The sequence below is a fragment of the Pseudophryne corroboree genome, chromosome 2 (genome assembly GCF_028390025.1).
Source record: "Pseudophryne corroboree isolate aPseCor3 chromosome 2, aPseCor3.hap2, whole genome shotgun sequence".
Taxonomy (NCBI): Eukaryota; Metazoa; Chordata; class Amphibia; order Anura; family Myobatrachidae; genus Pseudophryne; species Pseudophryne corroboree.
In genome coordinates this window covers 777,818,977-777,842,814 of record NC_086445.1, presented here as the reverse complement: position 1 = coordinate 777,842,814, position 23,838 = coordinate 777,818,977, and the positions used below count along the sequence as shown (strand labels likewise).

Genomic DNA, 23,838 nt, shown 5'->3' with positions numbered 1-23,838 from the left:
TCATGAATGCATGGAGATCTTTAAAATTTTCAAGGGCATTCCTGTGTGGTGAATGGAAAGGTGGCTATTGGTGGTGGGCATGTCAGTGTCAGGGATTTCCACTGGCATGGTGACATTCTGACCAACCATAATGTTGCTCTAAAGTCCAATGAAGCAAATTGGTGGATTCTTGTTGCATCCAGTGGGCATCTCAATAGAAGGGTGTGGTCAGGGGTGTATCTTCCTATTGGCCAGGATGGCACTCGCCAGGGGCGCCAGCCGAGGAGGGGCGCCGTCCAGTGGTGCCACCCGCGGGCAGTAGGTAGATTCACTTTTAGAGGCAGCAGCTATCCCCCCACCCCCGTGTAGTTCCTCACCAGCAGGGTTGCCCAGTACTGATCACGGTATGCAGCAGCGGCTGCTGGGAGGTGTAGTTTATATAGAGTTTCTTGTCTGTATTGTGGTGCAGTGCTGCACCCCTGTGCCAATTACAGTGGCTGCTGCTGCTGCACTCTTTGATCATTAATGGGCATGCCTGATGTTGAGGAACTACACGGGGGTGGGGGGATAGCTACCGCCTCTAAAAGTGAATCTTCCTAAAAGTGCTGCCTTTGATAGTAAAATCAACATGGGGGCATATGTCTGTCTGGCACTGTGGGGGCATATGTCTATCTGGCACTGTGGGGGCATACATGTGTCTGGCACTGTGGGAGCATACGTGTATCTGGCACTGTGGGAGCATACGTGTATCTGGCACTGTGGGGGCATTTGAGTGTCTGGCACTGTAGGGGCATACGAGTGTCTGGCACTGAGGGGGCATATGTGTATCTGGCACTGTGGGGGCATATGTGCATGAGGCACTATACTCGAAGGCATTATGTGTAGCTGGCACTGCACTACTGGGGTCATTATGTGTAACTGGCACTATAGTGAGGGACATTATGTGCATCTGACACTATACTGGGGACATTATGTGTGAGTAGAACTACTGACGGTATTGTGTGTAAGGCTGCTAATTGTGTGTGTGTATGTGTTGGGGTGTGATTATATATTTATAGCTTGATATCATAACATAAAATTGTGAGGCCATGCCCACATTCCCAGGAGCATGCACGCCTTCCCATATATATATATATATATATATATATATATATATATATATATATATGGGCACTACTGTATGGCATGTGAATAAGCAGCAGCACACCTAAAGGTAAAAGATGCCAGCGCCGGGGCTCACTCAGTAACTACAGTAGGTGCAGGGGAAGGCTCGGGCCCCAGAGACAACCCCCCATAGCAGTCACATCCCCTGAACCTGTGATAGATACGCCCATGCACGCTACTGTGGTGTAATTTGAAATGGGGTACTATTGAGTGGCCACGCCCCTTTTTTAGGCAATTTCAAATATGGGGAGGGGGGGGGGGCACCAGTCCTTTACTTTGCCAGGGGCGCTTGGACCCCTAAATACACCCCTGGGTGTGGTATAGAAGTTAGACAGGTAAAAGACAGACAGTCATTAGGTCGACCCCATATGGTCAACAGTAAAAAGGTTGACAGGGTCAAAAGGTCGACCATCAAAAGGTTGACAGGGTAGGAACATTCTGTCTATTTTTGTTTAATTTGTAAAACAAATATTTAATCACTAGACCTCAAAAAATAGTTGACATACAGTATGTGATGTGATGGGTCATGATATATGGATTTTGTCTAGGCAAGCTGGACATGAGATATTTTTTATCTAATTTAGAAGATCATTATATAAACAACAATTAAAGCACATATTAAAGTGCACTGTGTCTAACACATGCATTTCACACACATATTACAGCATAGTGCAGCAAGCGTACTGACCCTTCTCACTTTTTATCATGTATCTTCATCCCAATATAAATTGGCATTAACCCATTATATCCTGATCTGTAATAATATTTGTGAGGCTCTTAAATTAGAAGGAAACATCTTAGAATATCAAGACTACCAGCAATTTTCCTAATTGCCCATGGATGGAAGGGATATAAATTGGAATACATTATTAATTATCACTCCCCTCAGTAAACACCAATTGGAAGGGGAGTTCTCACTACTTGTTAATGATGATCCTGTCGCTCTCCATTTAGTAAAGAGGACAAGGTATAATGACATTATTAATATTGCCATGTATTGATACAACATGTTATTAGCTCATATTTCACTTACATCTTCTTTGATCACCTCCATATTTTACAAATGTAAGGTCAGAAAACTAGAAAAGTATGTTTAAAGCAGTACCAATATATGCAGTTATGTAAGTCCACCATTTCCATTCCATGGAGTGCTTAGTTATGAACACTACTTAGGTGAAAAAACTCTGTGGAAAAATCTAAATGTGGAAAAGAGAAAAAGTAAATTCATTAGTCCATCCAGGCAGCAGTAACAGAAAGTGCAGCAGACTTTATTTAACTGACTGCAAGCAGCGGGGAAAAGGAATTGAGTACATTCAGAATAAATATTAATTCAACAACCAAAGATATGTGTAAGTTTAGAAAACCAACAGCACTTGAAAAAAGTAACTATTACAATGTCATAGCAGATAAAGTGATGCTATAAATCACTATAAATTGTCTGTGTGTTGACTGTGCGGGAGATGTAAACAATGTTTTCCTCATATATTATTTGTAATCACTGTGAAGGCTGCACTGCGGGCTCTAAAGTTACAGTAGATTTACAGAATCATATGCAAAGCACATAAAATTAAATCTGTAACCCAGATCACGTACACAAAGTATACAAAGGATTAAAAAAACATAAAAATGTAGGGGTTCACTACGGCTGGCCGGCGGTCGGGCTCCTGGCGACCAGCATACCGGCACCCGACCGCCGGCTTACCGACAGCGTGGCGAGCGCAAATGAGCCCCTTGCGCGCTCGCTGCGCTCGCCACGCTACGGGCACGGTGGCGCACTACGCGCGCCACACTATTTTATTCTTCCTCTATGGGGGTCGTGGACCCCCACGAGGGAAAATAAGTGTCGGTATGCCGGCTGTTGGGCTCCCGGCGCCGGTATACTGAGCGCCGGGAGCCCGACCGCCGGCATACAGAAGACCACCCAAAATGTAGAGTACTATCATGACTTGGATTGCTGCCTCACAGCACTGGGTTCATGAATTCATTTGTGACCAGGAAACTCTCTTTGTTGAGTTTGTGGAGCTTATGCTGAGTTGGACCGATGGCCTTTTTGCTATGGATATAGGGGCTGATTCTGAGTCGGATGCAAATGGCAATGCGGGAAGTCCGTGTGAATTTCAGAAAACTGCTCAGTTGGCAAATGAATAAATCAGTTATTGCACCTTCACCAAATCAGACTTAAGAACATGGACACAGGGCCTGATTCCGAGATGGTTGGTATTGCACATCTGCAGAGAAGTGGCTATGCAATACCCTATAACGAATACTCTAATGCTGTAGGTGGTGCATGTAGGCAAAAGACGTCTCCAGTCAACATCTGTCATCTGAGTGCTGCTTCTGAAGAAAGTCTGCGTTAGCCTAAGCTTACTCAGACATGCCGGCTGAACCGCTGTGCCGGGTCCAGGAAGTGTGCATCCGACAATGCAGACCCTGTGCTCGGCACGCTTACAAAATGTTACTCATGCTGCGAGTAAGGGGAGACTGCTAGTGATCATGCAGGACTCTTTCTACACATGTGTAAAAAAGGGTCCTGCACATTAAGGATGTGCAGTGAGAGGCAGTGACTAGTACCAGAGCCAGATTTACACACAATATATGAGCCAAAGGGTGCATGTGGGCATTATATACAGGTGCAGCAGTATATACTGCTGGAAATATGCTGCAATTTGATCAGGGATGTGCGGAAAAGGTAGGCAGGGTGGGCACTGCCTCACCTGTCATAGACTTTTTACTCCAGAGTTTTGATTATAAAAATAATTAGAATAATATAAAGAAGATATTTATAATATATTCTTTGTATTTTTTTATATACTTTATATAGTCAAAACTCTGGTTTGAATGTTAGTATGACAGGAAAGGCTCTGCCTCACCTGCCTCACCCCACTGCAAGCCACTGCTGCACATGCACAGTACTCCCACCATTGGATTTGAACGTAAACCATTGGGTTTGTGTGCAAATCCTAATCAGGCCCAGAGTTCACTTGTGTGTATGGATTGATCTGTTCTGTTATGGACCACACTATCCATGAAATGGGACTTTCTGGGTGTTAACCCAGTAATTGGCCAAGATCAGTGCTCGTTTGCAACGTGCTTTCACAGATGGGACTTCTGTTTCAGAAGCATCTTTTGCACCCAAAAGATCCATCTGATGTAAGTGCTGATACTAATGATAACATTAGAGTAGTGTCCAGAATAGGCTTCCATATGCCTTTGCCCAGATTTTGAGTATATATAGCCAGATTCTGGCATTCCCATAATGTAGTAAGCAGGCATCCACGGCATTAAATGGCAAAATCACTGGAATTATATGTCTAAATCACTGGAATTATACGTCCAAATCACTGGAATTAAATGGCAAAATCTCAGTATCGCCTGCCTAGTGAAGTAAAATCTAGATGGGATTTGGTACCGGGGACACAATACCACAATCAATTGTCTAAATCCCACTGCACTAATGGTGGATACCAGACACACGTCTAAAACCAACATAAGTGGTCAAGGACTCAGTTATGAGGGCTTCCAACATCATGTGAAGCTGAACCACAAGTCATGAACATAGGCCAGGGCCTCAGTTGTTCCTTGCCACTCTGTCGTAAATGGCATATTGGCCAGTTTATGTTTCTCCTCAGACCAATTAAATTTCTTTTTTTGGGTCTTTTTACTGAACTTTGGCTTTTTGGATTTTACATGCCCTCTACTATCACATTGGGCATCGGAATTGGCAGACGACGATGGCATTTCATCATCTATGTCATGGCTAGTGGCAGCAGCTTCAGCACTAGGAGTAAGTGGTTCTTGATCTTTCCTTATTTTATCCTCAAAATTTTTGTTCTCCATTATTTTTCTGGAGTTATATAACACAATATGTGGCACAGGAATGACTGATGGCTGATGCACAGGACACTAACACTGGTCTAATTCAGGACAACACAGCAACACTGAAAGGGGATTGTTGTTGTTGTTGTTGTTATTATTATTATACGGCAGCAGTGGATATATAGCAGCAGCGTATACCACTTTGACTGCCTGGTCACTGGAATGACTGATGGCCAGGATACTACAACTGGTCTGATTCAGGACAACACAGCAACACTGTAAGGGACTTATTATACAGCAGCACTGGACATATGGCAGCAGAGGACACCACCACTGTGAATGGTAAGTGGACTGACTGATGCAGAGGACACTAGCACTGGTCTGATGCAGGACAACACAGATAATTATACAGCAGCACTAGGCATATGGCAGCAGATGACATCACCACTCTGAATGGTCACTGGACTGACTGATGCACAGGATACTACCACTGGTCTGATGCAGGACAACACAGCAACACTCTAAGGGATTTATTATACAGCAGCACTGGACATATGGCAGCAGAGGACACCACCACTGTGACTGTTGCAGCACAACACACCACCACTGAACTGATGCAGCACAACACACCACCACTGAACTGATGCAGCACAACACAGCCCCACTGGACAGCACTTGACATATGGCAGCAGAGGACACAAGTACTGTGACTGGACAGAATCAGCAAAAGACATTGACACTGAGGACTCTGAGGGAACAGAGACACTTCTTCTCTCTACACTCTCCAATGCCGGAGTGAAAATGGCGGGGACGTGCGGCTCCTTATATGGAATCCAAACTCCCAGAGAATCCGACAGCTGAATGATGATGTTTTGCCTCGTTCTGGTTTCCGAGTCAGGCGGGAAAACCCGAGCCTGGCTCGGAACCGGACTCAAATGGTGAAGTTTGGTACGGTTCGGTTCTCTGAGAACCGAACCCGCTCATCCTTAGTTAGACACATAGGAGAAAGAGTTTGAAGATTAAAAATAGTCTTCATTTCAGGTTTCGCTAGACTCGTTTCCAGGTTTCTATTGTTCCATGTGGCTTTGATGTTAAATAGTCCCACAAAATGCAGAATGGAGTTTGTAGAGCAATGATGTTCCTTCCTAAAATGTTCGGAGAGGTGATGGGTAGTGAATCCTCTATGGATGTTACGCAGATGTTCACCTATACGAGTCTTGAGGCACCTTGAAGTTCTGTCTACATATGATTTGCCACATTTGCATGTAACAAGATAAATTACATTAGTTGTATTGCATGTGATAAAGTCTCATATTTTCATTGTAATCCCATTGACAGTAACTTCAGTGTATTTTGATTTGTCAGTTTTTACGTTTCTGCATCCCAAACAAGTACCACACCAATTGCTTCTATAGAGAATGATCTACACCAGGTTAGCACATTAAAATGAACCAGACAGCCTAATTTAACCACAAGGTGAGGGATAAAAACGAGTCCCTTTAAATAAACAATACAAAGATTAAATGGAAAAACACTAGTGCCTGATCCATACGATGCAAATATTCTTTCAATAATTGGTGAAAAGGTGTTCTGCCCTTATAGCCATTCATATGACTTAAATGATCTCAAAAATATGGTTTAGGCAAATAAGAAAACACACTTTATTACACTCAAATTCATCTAAAATCCACAAATGATACACATAAAAAACAAAAGTTAAAATAAAAAAATTACTTTTACAATACAAAAAAAGAGTGACTTGTGCTTTGTGCAAAAAAAATTATCTCACCCAATATAGGAAGTGCGGTGGGCTTTGCTTAATAAGCAGATGTTGGTCCCAGGCTGAAGAGCCTGGCACCACCGCACATGGTTGTATTCATCACGTGGTCACTGGCAAGAGATCAATCATCTCAGCTATGCATTTCGGTCACACCATGGACCTTTTTCAAGCAAAGGATGACAGGCTGTTATGCCGCTGGGATTTTTATACCCATGTTAATTGAAAAATTGACAGCTGTGTTAATCTCTCTTCTGGGTTTACACCCCTGGAAAGTTGTGTGTGCAGTTCATGCTGTATTCCACAGTTCCCGGAATTTTGTCTATTGAAAGAATCTCTCCTGCAGGTCCTTCCTTCAGGAAGTTACATATGTGGTTCATATTGCGTTCCATGGTACCAGAAAGCTACATCTTAAATTTACTTCCGTCCGAGACCGCATTCTGATTTCGCAATCCGCATGACGCGATAAGTCAGTTCTGTATCGGCATTATGTTAATTCAGTAGAGCTGTACACATCATTCTGAAAGTCTCAACAGGCATTCATGTTCCACAAACTGAGGTACCATGTGTCATCTTATGAATAGATATATTCCAATTTGTTCCCAACTCTTTTTCTCAATTTAAGACTTGATTGGCCATCTTGAATAAGGGAAAAAACCTTCCATTTGCCCATATATCCTACTTTCTTTTTAAAGGCAATACTTTAGTAGGAATTGGAGGCCTTGTTTTCTTTCTTATGGGACAGTACTCCACCACAACACCCACCAATCTCTGTGGTACTTTGTATTCCCACAATGTCCTTCCCTACTACCAGTGTGTGGTTTTTCCTATCCCAAATTATTTATAATCCACAGGTACCTTTGAAATAGGATATAAATTGAAAAAAAAAATAGGATTAATATAAATCCAAAATGGATGGTTTAATACACATGAAATCACTAATTTAAAGAACTCTTTCATTTAAAAAAGGCCCAATGTAATGTATTCGGCAGAAGATCAGTCCAAAAACCACCGGAATTCAAAATCTACATTATGACCTCAAGGTTTAAGACTGTCTATATCAAAAATCCAGTGCATTTCACTCTGTGCTAGACTTTTTCTATTCTATTGTTGTTCCTACAGTTGGCTTTTACTTGTTGTAACCCCAAAACACATTTAATTTGACATTCACACTTATTATGTGTGTGGAAGAAGTGTTCTGAAAGGGGATGGGTAGTAAGCCCCTTACAGATATTGTATAAATGTTCAGCTGCATGCATTTTTAAGGGGCGAGATGTCTTCCCTATGTAGGCTTGTCCGCAGGTGCATTCAAGGAAATAAATTACATTCCTAGAATGGCATGTGATAAAATCATTAATCTGAAATTTTCTACCATTCACCATGAACTCTGTGGTTTTAAGTTCTATCCCTGATTTAGTCATTGTACAACACATAAAACATGATCCGCACCTATGAAATCCCTTATTACATGTTCACATGGAGGTGGTCTCATGTAAGCAACTCTTAACAAGTTTATCCTTCAAAGATTTTGCCTTTTTATAAATAAAAAGGGGCTTTTCAGGTAGGTGTTCACACAAAACAGTATAATATTTCAGAATCCACCAATTTTTTTCTAAAAATATCCTCCACACTTTTATGGTGCGTTCCATACTGAATTACAAAGGCCCATAGATATACGGATTCTCTGCTGATGTGTCTGTTTTATCCTTCTCTTTTAGTAAATCCCTTCTCTCTATTTGTCTAACTTTTGTTTTAGCATTTTCTAATGTTTCATTTCTACAGCCTTTTTCATGAAACCTTTCTGCCATCTCTTCTACTTGGAGTGCTAAAATATTTCTATCTGTACAGTTTCTTTTTAATCACTTAAATTTACCCAATAGTATATTTTGTAACCACTTCTCATGATGTTCACTATTAATGTTCAGATAGGCATTTGAAACTGTGGATTTTCTATGGGTTTTAGTCTGTATATGATCTGCTTCTATGTACTATATATCATTAGATCTAAAAAAGTTAGTTCAGTTTTGCTGTGCAGAATGGTTAAATTAACACTAAACTCATTATTATTTAAAAGTTCAATAAAATCCTCGAGTGTCTCCTCTTTGCCATGCCAGATAAAAATAAATGTCATCTATATAATGCCACCAGCACACCAGGTGTACCCCCAGTTCTCTCAAATGGTCCACAGTCTGGATCTCCCAGTAGGACATATAGAGGTTGGCATAACTGGGGGCAAACCTGGACAGTCTTAAACCTTGAGGTCATAATGTAGATTTTGAACTCCGGTGGTTTTTGGACTGATCTTCGTGCGAATACATTACATTGGGCCTTTTTTTAAATGAATGAGTTCTTTAAATTAGTGATTTCATGTGTATTAAACCATCCATTTTGGTTTTATATTAATTGTATTTTTTTTTTAATTTATATCCTATTTCAAAGGTACCTGTGGATTATAAATAATTTGGGATAGGAAAAACCACACACTGGTAATAGGGAAAGACATTGTGGGAATACGAGGTACAACATAGATTGGTGGATGTTGTGGTGGAGTACTGTCCCATAAGTAAGAAAAAAGGCATCCAATTCCTACTGAAGTATTGCCTTTGAAAAGAAAGTTGGATATATGGGCAAACGGAAGTTTTTTTCCCTTATTCAAGATGACCAATCAAGTCTTCAATTGAGAAAAAGAGTTGGGAACAAATTGGAATATATTTATTCATAAGATGACACATGGTAACTCAGTTTGTGGAACATGAATGCCTCTTGAGACTTTTAGAATGATGTGTACAGCTCTACTGAATTAACATAGCGCCGATATGGAAGTGACGTATCACGTCATGTGGACTGAGAAATCAGAATGCAGCCTTGGACGGAAGTAAAATTAAGATGTAGCTTCCTGGTACCACAGAATGCAATATGAACCGCATATGTAACTTCTGGAATGAAGGCCCTGCAAGAGAGATTCATTCAATAGAAACAACTTCTGGGTGCTGTGGAACGCAGCGTGAACCGCACACACAACTTCTGGGGGGTGTAAACCAGGAAGAGAGATTCTTAATTTTTCAATTAACATGAGTATAAACAGCCCAGCAGCCTGACATCCTTTCATCCATTGCTTGAAAAAGGTCCATGGTGTGACTGAAACATTGTGCTGATTGGAATTCACCTCTCAAGCGCGGTCCATCAGTACAGGGGCCCCTCAGGGCTGTGTCCTGTTACCCCTGCTCTTCTCCCTGTACACAAATGACTGTACATCAGAAGCGCAATCAGTAAAGATCATCAAATTCGCAGATGACACCACTGTCATCGGCCTCATCAAGGACGGGGACAAATCGGCCTATAGACGGGAAGTAGACCGGCTGGCCCAGTGGTGCATCAACAACATCCTTGAGCTCAACCCCTTCAAAACTGTCGAGATGATAGTGGACTTCAGGAAGAAGTCATCTAGTGCACCTCCGCTAACGATTGCTGACAGTGTGGTATCACTAGTGGACTCCTTCAAGTTTCTAGGGACCACTATCTCCCGGGACCTTAAATGGGGGTCCAACGCTGACGCCACTGTTGGGAAAGCACAGCAGAGGTTGTTCTTCCTCAGGCAACTAAGGAAGTTCAACATCCCACAGAAGCTTCTGCTCCTCTTCTACCACCTTGCAATTGTGGAATCGGTACTGTGCTCCTCGATACTCGTATGGTACAGCTCTGCCAGCCCGAGGGACAGATGCAGGCTCCAAAAGGTGGTCAGAACTGCAGAGAAGATCATCGGGGCCGACCTTCCCTCAGTCCAGGACCTGTAACTGTCCAGAGCTAAAAAGCGGGCAATGAAGATAGTAAAAGACCAGCTACACCACGGCCACAGCATGTTTAACTTGCTCCCTTCAGGCAGGTGTTACAGGGCTGTCCCCGCCAGGTCCACCAGAAGCCTCAAAAGTTTCTTTCCCCAAGCGGTCCGCCTGCTGAACTCCTGAATATTGACTGACTAGATGTACATGTAACTAACTTGTGTCCCTACGGTATACCTATCTGTGTGACTTTACTTGCCCCCCCACCTGCTTATCTGTTACCTACTTGGCTGTTGTATAGCAAACCGAAGACAATTTCTTAGTATACGCAAGTATACCTGGCCAATAAAGCTGATTCTGATGACAAGATGTGAGGATCGATCTCTTGTTGACAATGGGAGAGAAAGAAGGCTCTTGTGTGGGCGCACTCTTGTACAGGGAAGAAAAATCCTATAATGTATATTGAAGAATATTTAAAACATAACTTTTATTAATTATGTTTAAAACATAATTACCCATCTAAATGATCCATAAGAAATAAAGAATTGAAAAATGTTAAAAGGTTCTGGTCTCTTTTTCCAAAGAGTAATTGGAAAGGTTGTAGACACTGGATTGTCATACCTCCATTTCCCCTGACCAGTACAGAGTGTCTGTATTGATGGGACCGAGGAGTGGTCGAAAATTGTTATGAATACGTCCAACTAGGACAACTTATATTAAGTTATTATAATAATATTCAATGATCACCAATATTTAGACACCCGAATTGTTATCAGATACCACATTTGTAGATAAAAAATGAGGTGTTGAACTGCAATAAACACGGAATAGATAAATAAGAGAATAGGGAAATACTGGATAGAATTAGTGGAGATGCTGCTGTTGGTGTCCCTTCTCACATAGAGAGGAAAATAATTCCTACTCCACAACACCAGGTATTCGCAGGCAGTCTCCTCTCCTGGTACTAACCCGGCCCAGTGCTGTTTAGCTTCCAAGATCGGACAAGATCGGGCATTGGCAGTGTGGTATGATAGTAGAGGATTATGTGATCTGTATACCAGTCATGTCCCAACTGCTGCCCTCCAGTTGTTGTGAAACTACATATACCAGCATGCCTTGACACAGTTTTGCTGTCAGAGAATGCTAAAGCTGTGTCAGGGCATGCTGGGATGTGTAGTTTCTCAACAGCTGGAGGGCCGCAGTTTGGACATGCCTGCTGTACACCAATGAGAGTGCACCTATATAAGGAATTATAAAGTAGGAAGTGATTAGAAAAAAGGAAAGAAGAATGAATAAGTGAAGTGGGTGGAAATGTGTGGATCTGCTTTCCACGTTAGGCACGGTTCAACAGTTCCCACATTCATGGTACTGTGCTCCGTGGATCGTGGATGAGAGTCCACAAAAAATTTGATTAGAAGGGGAGAGAATAGATTAATGTATTAACATTCCAGGACAAAATAGGTATTGCATCCAACATAAAGTGAATTCTGGAAAATGTATCAGTCACTATCAATGATAGGGTCCGGAAGTGAACAAGTGAACAAGGGTCCGGGTCCGGAAGTGAACAAGCCCTGACGGGCGAAAAGCGTCTTCCACGGAGGGTCCGCGTATAGAGTGATTTCATGGCACCACTTTTTCTCACCTGACGATGCACTGATCTGCTCAACTGTCCTCTTGGTTGGAGTTCCGTAAGCCCCATCTGTTGTGTGGATACGTCCCACAGACAGTAATATTTTACCTGCAGATAGCCATAATTGTATCCATATAATCTGCATATCAGAGCTAATAATAATTTTTCCATGTGAAGATTGCTCTCTGATATAGGCTGGAAATGTAATCTCCAACAGAGGCCAGGACTGTCACTTTTCTTGTGTCAGGACCATTTGAATCTGTAGACAGGCTGCTTTATTTCTAATTCAGGAAATTATTCAGTCACACTGGTCTATCTATAGCAATAATCTGTGCTAATTTTGGACCTTTTGATATCTGAATACCATGACTGTATGTTGTCTCAGATGGCCTAATATGTAAGACATATATACACACGCATATTTTTCGCTGTGAGAATATAATTTCACATTTACAAGACTAATGCTGTTGCCTATAACAACATCCTGTGTCAGGAGCATAATATCATTTTTTATCTAGAAATGTAGTATCTGTCAACAATTCAGGTGTCTAAATATTGGTGACCATTGAATATTATTATAATAACTTAATATAAGTTGTCCTAGTTGGACGTATTCATAACAATTTTCGACCACTCCTCGGTCCCATCAATACAGAAACTCTGTTCTGGTCAGGGGAAATGGGGGTATGACAATCTAGTGTCTACAACCTTTCCAATTACTCCTTGGAAAAAGAGACCAGAACCTTTTAACATTTTTCAATTCTGTATTTCTTATGGATCATTTAGATGGGTAATTATGTTTTAAACATTATTAATAAAAGTTATGTTTTAAATATTCTTCAATATACATTATAGGAATTTTCTTCCCTGTACAAGAGTGCGCCCACACAAGAGCCTTCATTCTCTCCCATTGTCAATCTGTGTATTTTCTGGCTCTGGGCGCACCACCAACTAGGACAGCATTTAATAAGAGAAAAGTATATACATTTTCTCTTTCCCATTACTTAGGGTAATTAATTGTCCAAATTTGGTATTTCTCTTATATACATGATTGTATTTCTGTGACCTGTGCATGATCGCCTTGTGTTTTGCCATAAGGATCGATCTCTTGCCAGTGACCACTTGCTGAATACAACCATGTGTGGTGGTGCCAGGCTCTTCAGCCCGGGACCAACATTTGCTTATTAAGCCAAGCCCACCGCACTTCCCATATTGGGTGAGATAGTTTTTTTGCACAAAGCACAAGTCACTCATTTTTTGTATTGTAAAAGTCATTTGTTTGATTTTAACTGGTGTTTTTTATGTGTATCATTCGTGGATTTTATATGAATTTGAGTGTAATAAAGTGTTTTCTTATTTGCCTAAACCATATTTTTGAGATCATTTAAATTATGGTCAAGTGAATGGCTATAAGGGCAGAACACCTTTTCACCAATTATTGAAAAAATATTTGCATCATATGCACCAGGCGTCAGTGATTTTCCATTTAATATTTGTAATGTACCACACCAATGAGAACCTCATGTTCTAATCAGATTAGAGTTGTTGATTTATAATAATTATATATACTGTAGGATGAGCCACTTCAGTATTTTGACCATGATTACATTCTTGATGTGGCAGGCATATGTTGGAACATTAATTGAAACAGAGATAAAGTGCCAGTGATAGGTAAGGGCTCATTTAGAGACAATGGGGGTCATTCCGACCTGTTAGCACACAGCGGTTCTTCGATGCGGTGCGAACGGGTTGGAAATGTGCAGTGAACACTTTGCGCATGCGCGTCGTTTCCTGGCAACGATCGTCGCTGGGCAGCACCGCCGCCAGCCACAAATGTGATCGAAAGGCAGGAGGCATTCTGGGGTGGATACTCACCATTTCCAACCATTTTCGGGTAGTGATAAGAAAAATACAGGCACGTCCAGATGAATGGAGAGCGTATGTCTGACGTCCAAGCCGGGACCTGCATCGCTGGATCCGTCACACAGGGTAAATTGGTCTAGGGCTAGTCCTGTTTTCTGTGAAACTTTTTAGCTTAGCTGGGCTGCACAAGCATTCACAGCCCTGCTATGCTAAAATACACTTCCCCATAGGCGGAGATTAGTTGATCGCACCAGCAGCAAAAAGTTGCTTTGTGCGATCAACTCGGAATGAGGGACAATATTTTTGTTTCACAGTGGCACACAACTCATTGTATGCACACAAAAATAGGAATATAGGAAAATATGCTTGAATTTAAAGTTGGCTTCATCATAGCCTTCATTCATCCACTTGTGAAAGTAATCATCATAATTATCAGTTTAGTCTTGCACCAGCCGAATTCTTGGTGTGAGAGATCTGTCTGAAACTAGATTTCTGCATACAACTCTGAATAGTCTATAATTCCATCTAAACTCCTCAATCTGGCTATAACAAAAACTTGGCTCACACAATGTGACACTGCCTCCCTTGCAGCACCATCACATGGTAGCATTCATTTACACACGTCTCCAGGCCTGGAAATTGTAAAAGAGGTGGGGTTTGAATATTACTATCCCAATCTTTTTCATACACTGTTCTTCCACAGGTTCCATCACTCTCATTGACATCATTTGAAGTAAAAACTATCAGGCTTTTCACCTCTTTCTCACTGCATATTGCTGCTATCTATCACCCACCTGGACAACAAAACCTATTTCTGGAAGATTTTTCTGCCTGACTGCCTCAATTCCTATCCTCTGACATCCCCACTATCACCATATATGATTTCAATATCCCTATCGGTAGTCCAAAATCTGCTTCTCACGCCTCCAAACTACTCTCTCTAACCTCCTCTCCCAGTCTCTCCCAATGAACTGACTCCTCTACTCATCTTGCGGGCCACTGCCTTGATCTTGCATTCATCTGGCTATGCTTAGTTTCTAATTTTCTAACACTCCTTTTCCTCTCTCAGATCACAACCTTATAAACTGCATTCTCTCCATTACTTCAAACTCAATGTCACTGAAGTCTACCACACCTCCACAAACTTGCACAAATTTTGCAAATGTAATTTTTCAACAACTACCCACCTCTCTGCAACAACTATTCTCACAAATTTCTACATTCACCTCTCCTAAGACTGCTGTATCACATCTGAATCAGACTCTAGAAAGAGCACTCAATGAAATGGCTCCAGCTACCCATCACACTCCAAGTAGATGTAAACCGTGGCACTCTAAATTCACAATACTATTGTTTTAATGCATATCTAATAAATAGTAGATTTTAGACTGATCAACATTGATACCGTTCTGGATTCTTTTTTCCTATTATAGTTAAGAGTGACCCCAGTATAGAGTCTTCTTTTTTCCTCACACCAACATACGTTTTTTTTTCTGAATCTGGAGAGCACCACCAATCCCTGTATTATTGATTTTGCTGATGTAACATCAACCATCAAATGAAAGGAATTTGGTTATTCGTTTGTATTTCTATCTCCTCATGCAATTCTAAGCATTCCTACTCACCCTAGAGGGTTAATAGCGCTAGGAGTGATCCTGTGTGGTAAAACCCACCCTGTGTTTTCTGCTAAATTCACAATACACCTACAAAAACTTTCACATAAAGTAAAACATCAGTGGCGTAAATCTTGCACTTCAGATGACTTCCTCACATCTGTGACCATTTACCACTCTTATCATAGTACCATGGACACTGCTAATCAAACACTTCCAATATCTCATCTCTGCTCAAGCCTCTAACCCCAAGTGACTTTTAATACATTTAAATCACTTCGTATCCCTCCCCCACCAATCCTACTAGCTACTCTCAGTGCACAAGATCTCACTTCCTATTTCAAGGACAACATTGCTGATATACCAAATTAAATGGTATGCTCTTCCACAGCCAGTGACCTGTTCAATTCCCTTCCTGAACCCTCTGGTACCTTTTCTTCATTTAATCCCACAAATGAAGATGATGTATTTTCACTCTTCTCATCTTCCTACTCTACTACCTCTTTACTTGATTCTATACCCTCAAAAATAAGTAAAGCTCTGTCTCCTGTGCTCATCATAACTTTAACTAAAATCTGTAATCTCGCTCTATCTACTGGTATCTTACCATCCCTGTTCAAACATGCAGTGATTACTCCCATTTGGAAAAAACTAAATTCTGACCCTAACTCTCTCTCAAATACAGCTTTCTCAGCTCCCATGCCCATTCAAGATATTTGATAGGCTTGCCTAAACTTGCCTCACACACTTTTTTAAATCCCACAACTTAGTGAGGCTTCGTGCCTAACACTCCACAGACACAGCACTGACTAAGGTAGTGAATAATCTGGTCACTGCTAAATCTAAAGGCCATTACTCACTTCTTGTTCACCTTAATCTCTCTGCTGCTTTTGATACTGTTGACTACTCTCTTCTCATACAAATCCATGGTCTCCAGTGCAAAAAGATGTGGGGAAGGATGGTTAGAAGGTTGGAAGAAATTTTAAACTAGGTGTCTGGGGAGGGATTATAGAAATTTCCGGGGATGACCAGAGAGGGTAGAAAGGAGGGATGTATTAAGTATAAAGGGGATGGAGGGGGGGAGATAAACAGTCAGCAATGGAAATCAATGAAAACACAATTAACTAAGGAAATTATATCAACAATAAAACATACAGACCAGGGAATTATTAAACTAAAGTGTATACTTGCAAATGCAAGAAGCCTATTAATGAAAATTAGGGAATTTGAAAAGATTGCACTAAATGATCAATATGATATCCTATGTATTACAGAGACATGGTGGGATGATTCTCATGACTGGGCAGCAAACTTGGAGGGATATACTCTCTCCAGGAGAGACAGAGCTTAAAAAATGGAGGGGGTGTATGTCTTTATGTAAAGCCATTTTTAAAACTGTATTTAAAGGATGTTATTTACAAAGGGACTGGAGATAACATGGAGTCATTCTCCGTTGAGATTTCAAGTGGGTGGAAAGATACAAAAAAGCTGTTAATAGGGACATGCTACAAGATGCTGGATATTAGTGTAACTGAGGAAGTACAACTCTTGCAGCAAATCGAAAAAGCTGCAGGACTGGGAGAGGTCCTAATCATTGGGGATTTTAATTATCTGACATAAATTGGAACAACAAATCATGTGATACAGCTAGGGGAAACAGGTTCTTAAATATGCTAAAAGATGACTGCTTGTCTCAAGTAATCGAGGAACTAGCTAGAATTAGGACTTTACTGGACCTAGTACTAACTAATAATGTTGAGATTATATCAAATACTAAAGAAGGGGAGACCTTAGGAAAAAGCAATCATAATATGGTCACATTCGATATTAGGGCCTAATTCAGACTTGATGGTAGCAGCAAATTTGTTAGCAGTTGGGCAAAACCATGGGGGTAATTCCAAGTTGATCGCAGCAGGAAATTTTTTAGCAGTTGGGCAAAACCATGTGTACTGCAGGGGGGCAGATATAACATTTGCAGAGAGAATTAGATTTGGGTGGGTTATTTTGTTTCTGTGCATGGTAAATACTGGCTGCTTTATGGCTGCTTTATTTTTACACTGCAATTTAGATGCAGATTGAACTCGCCACACCCAAATCTCTCTCTCTCTCTCTGCACATGTTATATCTGCCTCCCCTTCAGTGCACATGGTTTTGCCCAACTGCTAAAAAATTTCCTGCTGCGATCAACTTGGAATTACCCCCCATGTGCACTGCAGGTGTGGCAGATATAACATGTACAGAGAGAGTTAGATTTTGGTGAGTTATATTGTTTCTGTGCAGAGTAAATACTGCCTGCTTTATTTTTACACTGCAGTTTAGATTTCAGTTTGAACACACCCCACCCAAATCTAACTCTCTCTGCACATGTTATATCTGTCCACCCTGCAGTGCAAATGGTTTTTGCCCAACTGCTAACAAATTTGCTGCTACGATCAGATCTGAATTACCCCCTTAGTTTTAAAAAAACATCACTGTAAGGTTTCAAGACTTTTAATTTTAGAATAGCAAATTTCAACATGCTGAAACAAACACTAAAGGACATTGTTTGGGAAATTTTGTTTCATGGTAAGAACACTGCTAAAATATGGGATGCTTTTAAAATTTTGCTCGAAAAACATACTCATAAGTTCATTCCCATGGCCAGTAAACTCAGGAGTATTAAATTAAAACCTATCTGTCTTAATAAGAAGGTTTATGGAAGAAATGGAAAAAAGAGATGTGCTTTCAAGGCATTTAAATCCAACGGGAAGGCGGGGTTATTTCAGTACAACAAGGAATGTAACAAAAAATGCAAAAAAGTAATCAGAGCAGCTAAAATAGAAAACGAAAAGCAAATCACTAGGAGAGTAAAACTAACCCTAAAAAGATTTTTAAGTATATAAATGGTAAAAGGTTAAAAAAAGAGAATATAGGACCATTAAAAGGTAAGATGGGAGTGTTGATTAATGATGACAAAGAAAAAGTGAAATATTGAACACATTTTTTTTCATCAGTATTTACTAGAGAGGACTAGATGGTGGGAGTAGTTAACAACAAAAGTAATGATAATTTCCCATTACTGAGTACTTGTTTAAATGAGGAAGTAGTCTGGGAGAGACTAAGCAAAATTAAGATAAATAAATCTCTTGGTCCAGATAGATTTCACCCAAGGGTTCTTATGGAGCTTAACTAAGAACTAGCAAGGCCTTTATATTTGATTTTCTATGATTCAATTACATGAGGCATGGTACCAAAGGACTGGCGTATAGCAGAGGTAGTGCCAATATTTAAAAAGGGATTTAAACCGCATCCTGGTAACTATACACTGGTAAGTTTGAAATCTACAATTTGGAAAAGAAGGAGAAAAAGACAAAAAACCCTTTTTTTGGGAGCACTCATTTGTTGTATTAGAAATAATATGTATAGTGAAAGATATTAAAACATAACCTTTAATCAATTCTTGAATAAAAAAACTTTTGGACAAGAAGTTGGGACTCGTGTCTGTTGTGATTAGTGTGTAAAAAAATCTTATTTAACATTTTTAACAAATGAGGTACAAGATAATTGAAAAGGTGAAAATATCAAAGGGATAATAGAGGATACCGAATGGTTTCTTAAGGTCCCGGGTATCCAAGAAATCACTGTACATGCCTAAATTATGGATATCAATGATAGAAGATATATGCAGAATTGATAAGATTTTTCAAAATGGAACTCAGGATGGATGTAATGAGAATGGGGCGGAAAGAGTATTTAGACTTCCCTTGATGGGAGGAGGGGGGGAGAAAAGACAAGGAGAGAAAAAGGGGGAGGGAGGTTGGGTTTGGACGGAGGGTGGGGGCCCACTCCACCTGGTATTCTCAGGAAGTTACCCGTCCTGATACTGGCCAGGCTATGCCTGCTTAGCTTCCGAGATCGGACAAGATCGGGCGTATTCAGGGTAATATGGCAGTGGGCCTAAGATGGAGGAAAAGAGAGGAAAAAGGAAAAAGAAAAGAAAAGAAAAAACCACCACTAGTTCTGTACTCTAATAAGTCAGTGCCATGATAGTCTGAAAATGTTTTTCCAAATAAGAGAGTTTGTGGAATTTATTCAGAGTTGGGGGCAGCTCTTTTCCTTAAAAATGGCCCACTGCACCTGGTATTCTCAGGAGGTTCCCCTTCCTAATACTGACCAGGCCATATCTGCTTAGCTTCCGAGATCGGACAAGATCGGGCGTATTCAGGGTAGTATGGCCATGGGCCGTTAAATGAAGGAAAAAGATAAGTCACACTCTGCTTATTGTACTTTGCATAAATCAAGACTAAAATTAGTCCGAGGTATTTCCAGAAGAGAGTGTGTGGTGAGTCAATGAGATAGAAAGAGAAAGGGAAATCTTAAAATAGAGAGGTGTTAAATATGTATGTCTCCAAATAGGAGATCTAAATGATAAATGATCCTAGAGGACACTTCACATATCTCAAATAGTTACTGAGTGATAATGTGGAAAATGCACTCTCAATAAAGTATGTTGTGTATATAGCAAATTCTACACACACGGTATATTAGGAGCTCAGGGCTGGCTCACAAATAATTGCAACACAAAAATAATAATGGAAGCACTAAAGAATGTGCACTGTTATTTGCTCCATAAATACAGGAACAAAAAAAAATGAGTCAAAAGATATAGGTTTAGAGCTCAAGGCTGGCTCACATGAAAAATTACTTAATCCGTATAACATCCAGTGAAAGTACTAAAGAATGTGCACTATTATATTGCTCCATAAATACAGGAAAAAAGATGATTAGAGCTCAAGGCTGGCTCACAGGAAAATTAATTGAACTCTGTAACATCTTCTTAGGGACTGACATAACATTAGAGAATATTTTGCAATAAATTGCTACTATTAGTAAAAGACATGCAGTAGAGAGGTACAATTGTAATAAATAGCATAAAGCTAATTGATATCCATTGAGGCATGAGCGGGGAGATAGTGCAAATAGTAAATACTTTGTACAGTGTTCCTATAGCTGTACACTACCGCTGCAGGAGTAAAATATTTGTGGGGGAGAGGAAATAGTCAGATGTTGGTAATCCGAAGTATATTACAGCGACCGCACTATGTGCGGCCAGTGTTGTCCAGGTATCCCCCAGGCGTGCACCCGCTGACAGTGAAGAATGCGGCCGCCCGCTTCCGGACTGGGCGTTGCCGCGGTGACGCCTCTCGACGTACGTTTCACCTAGGTAGGCTTGGTCACGGAAGCCTCTTGAAATCTATAGTGGGGAAAATATTGTAAGGTATAATAAGGGCTAGCATAAAGGAGTACTTGGAGACCTCCAAGGTTACTAATAGGAACCAGCATGGTTTTGTGAGGAATAGGTCATGTCAAAGTAACTTAATTAGCATCTATGAGAAAGTGAGCAATAATAATTACCAGGGAAACACATTGGATGTGGTCTATTTAGATTTTACTAAATCCTTCGACACAGTGCCACACATGAGGCTGATTTTCAAATTAAGAGAGCTTGTTTTAGGAAACACTACTTTTACCTGGGTTATTGGCAGGTTAACAGGGAACAGCGAGTGGTGTTTAATGGAATGTTTTCCAACTGGGCCTCAGTATTCAGTGGAATACCGCAAGGGTCTGTACTGTTCAACATATTTATTAATGACCTAGGAGTAGGGGAAATGGTAGTTGAAAAAGGTTTGAAGGTGCTCATCGATAATAGACTTAGTGGCAGTACCCAATTTCAAAGTACAGCAACAAAGGCAAATAAGGTGTTAGCATGCATAAAACGTAGAATTGAGACAAGGGATGAGAGTGTAATCCTACCACTGTTACGGCCACACCTTGAATATTGTGTACAGTTCTGGGCACCACACTATAAAAAAGATATCTTGGAACTTGAAAGGGTTCAGAGGCGAGCCACAAAATTGATTAGAGGGGTTAGAGGCACTAGATTATGAGGAAAGGCTTACTAGATTGGATATGTTTACACTAGAAAAGAGTTGTCTAAGAGAAGACATTGCTAATATTTACAAATGCATAAAGGGACAATACATGGAGCTATCAGGCAATTTGTTTATTGAGAGATCTCTCCACAGGACACATAGACATCCTCTGAGTTTAGAGGAGAGAAAATGTCATACCCAATGAAGAAAAAGGTTCTTCACAGTAAGGGCAGTTAGGATTTGGAATTCTATGCCAGAGAAGGTAGTAATGCTGGACTCAGTCAATATGTTTAAAAAAGGATTAGATTAATTTCTAACTGAAAAAGATATCCAGGGATATAACATTTAAAATGTATTTTAGAAACAGCACAAATTATAGTTGTTATTTAGACTTAAATCATAACTTCATCTGGGTCATTATAGTGAAAATATAGTTACATATACAATAGTGTAAGAATTATAATACAGGTTGCACTCAATGGACAATTTGTCTTTTTTCAACCTCATTAACTATCTTACTATGTTACTGTGTTACAGCCCTTTCTTAATTCTTAACCTAACAATCAATTCGCTTTTTCAGTGTTTGTTTTTCTGAATTCACCTCCTCTTTGCTACCTCTTTCAGTTGTAGTACCTCAAGGCTCAGTCTTAGGCACTCTGCTTTCCTCAACCTATACCATATCTCTTGGAAAACTAATCAGCTCGTTCGGATATCAGTATCATCTGTATTCAGATGATTCTCTAATCTACCTATCCTCCCCAGATTTGTCACCATCTGTATTGGGCCATGTCACTGAATGCCTTTTTGCCATTTCATCTTGGATAATGTTTCACAAAACAGAATTAATTATATTTCCAGCGGCCAATATTAGTTACCAACCTGATATCTATATCACTGTTCATATCTCAACAATCAAACCTACCCCACAAGCTCACTGCCCAGGTGTCATTATTGCCTCTGAACTGTCCTTTATTACCCAAATTCAATCTGTCTCAAAATAATGTTAGATACATTTAAGAAACATCCAAAATACGACCATATCTTACACAAGACACTGCAAAAACTCTGCTCCATGCACAAATTATCTCCCGTATTGAATATTGCAATAGTCTCCTTACAAGTCTTCCAAAAAATAGGCTATCACTACTAAAATCCATTTTGAATGCAGCTGCAAGGCTGATTTTCCTTGCTAGATGCTCATTGTCTGTGGATCCACTATGTAAGTTCCCCCCATTGGTTTCTGGTATTTTACCATATTCAATATAAAATACTTTTACTTACATACAAGCTATTAACCAATCTGCGCCAACACACATCTCTTTGATAATCTTAAAATATCTCCCTACCTGATGTCTCCGCTCTGCACAAAATCTGCATATATCATCCACACACAATACTTGCTCCTACTCAAAATTACAGGATTTTTCCAGGCTGCATCCACTCGGTGGAATGCCCTCCCACACACAATAAGACTCACCTCTAATTTCCAAACTTTCAAGTGTTTCCTCAAAACTCACCTATTCAGAATAGCTTTTCAAATTCCGGGCCCACCCACATAACCTTCCATGTCTCCTATCTCATTACATCCTCTCTGTACAGTCCACACATAATCTCACATTTTTTTTTTACTTCCACATGCTCCTGACCCTTGGCCAACATTGCTAGGTGATCATATCATACAGCCCATTAAGTAAATTGCAATTTGGTGGAACAGCTCACCTACTCCCAACCAGTGGATGATTTCTATGAGACGTGCAGTATTTGTGGAAGAAACTTTGCACAAGGAGATGGAAGAACATGTGGACAATGCAGAACAATAGTTGATTCCCTTAGTTATGAAAATATGTTTTCACAGGCAGACTAGATGGATGGAGGGTTGGGGCCTTACAGGTACGGCGGATAGGTCACGCCTCCACTGGGGGGATCTTACATGTGATTTCTGCAGCAGGAGTCATACTACGCAGCTATACAATGGACAACATGAGGACCCGGTCCTAGATAGGCAGTAGAGGGAATAGATTGCTTAAATACTCAAAAGAAGGCAATTGAGAAAGTCAACTTTATATTCTTCATTTATAGTCACCATTTTGTAACAATAGCAGCCATTTTCTTATACTTATACTGTATGTAATTAATGAACCCATCTGCTTTAACTACATGACAGGCAAGGACAAGACAAGGAAGGTGCAATTTAGAGAAAAAACTTCTTTCCCCTTTCCCTTGAAACAGTTTCAAGGATGATATATTGACATTCTTGTACCAGTCTGTACCAAGAAAAGGGACAGCTAACAGATGCAGTTTATTA

At 40.4% G+C, this 23,838-nt stretch overlaps 3 pseudogenes; all 3 read right to left on the bottom strand.

The window, feature by feature from the left end:
* Window positions 1-11,435: 11,435 nt before the first annotated feature.
* Window positions 11,436-11,554, bottom strand: LOC135052100 (5S ribosomal RNA; annotated as a pseudogene).
* Window positions 11,555-19,439: 7,885 nt separating this feature from the next.
* On the bottom strand, window positions 19,440-19,557 carry LOC135052366 (5S ribosomal RNA; annotated as a pseudogene).
* A 168-nt stretch (window positions 19,558-19,725) lies between these two features.
* Window positions 19,726-19,843, bottom strand: LOC135051859 (5S ribosomal RNA; annotated as a pseudogene).
* Window positions 19,844-23,838: the final 3,995 nt, after the last annotated feature.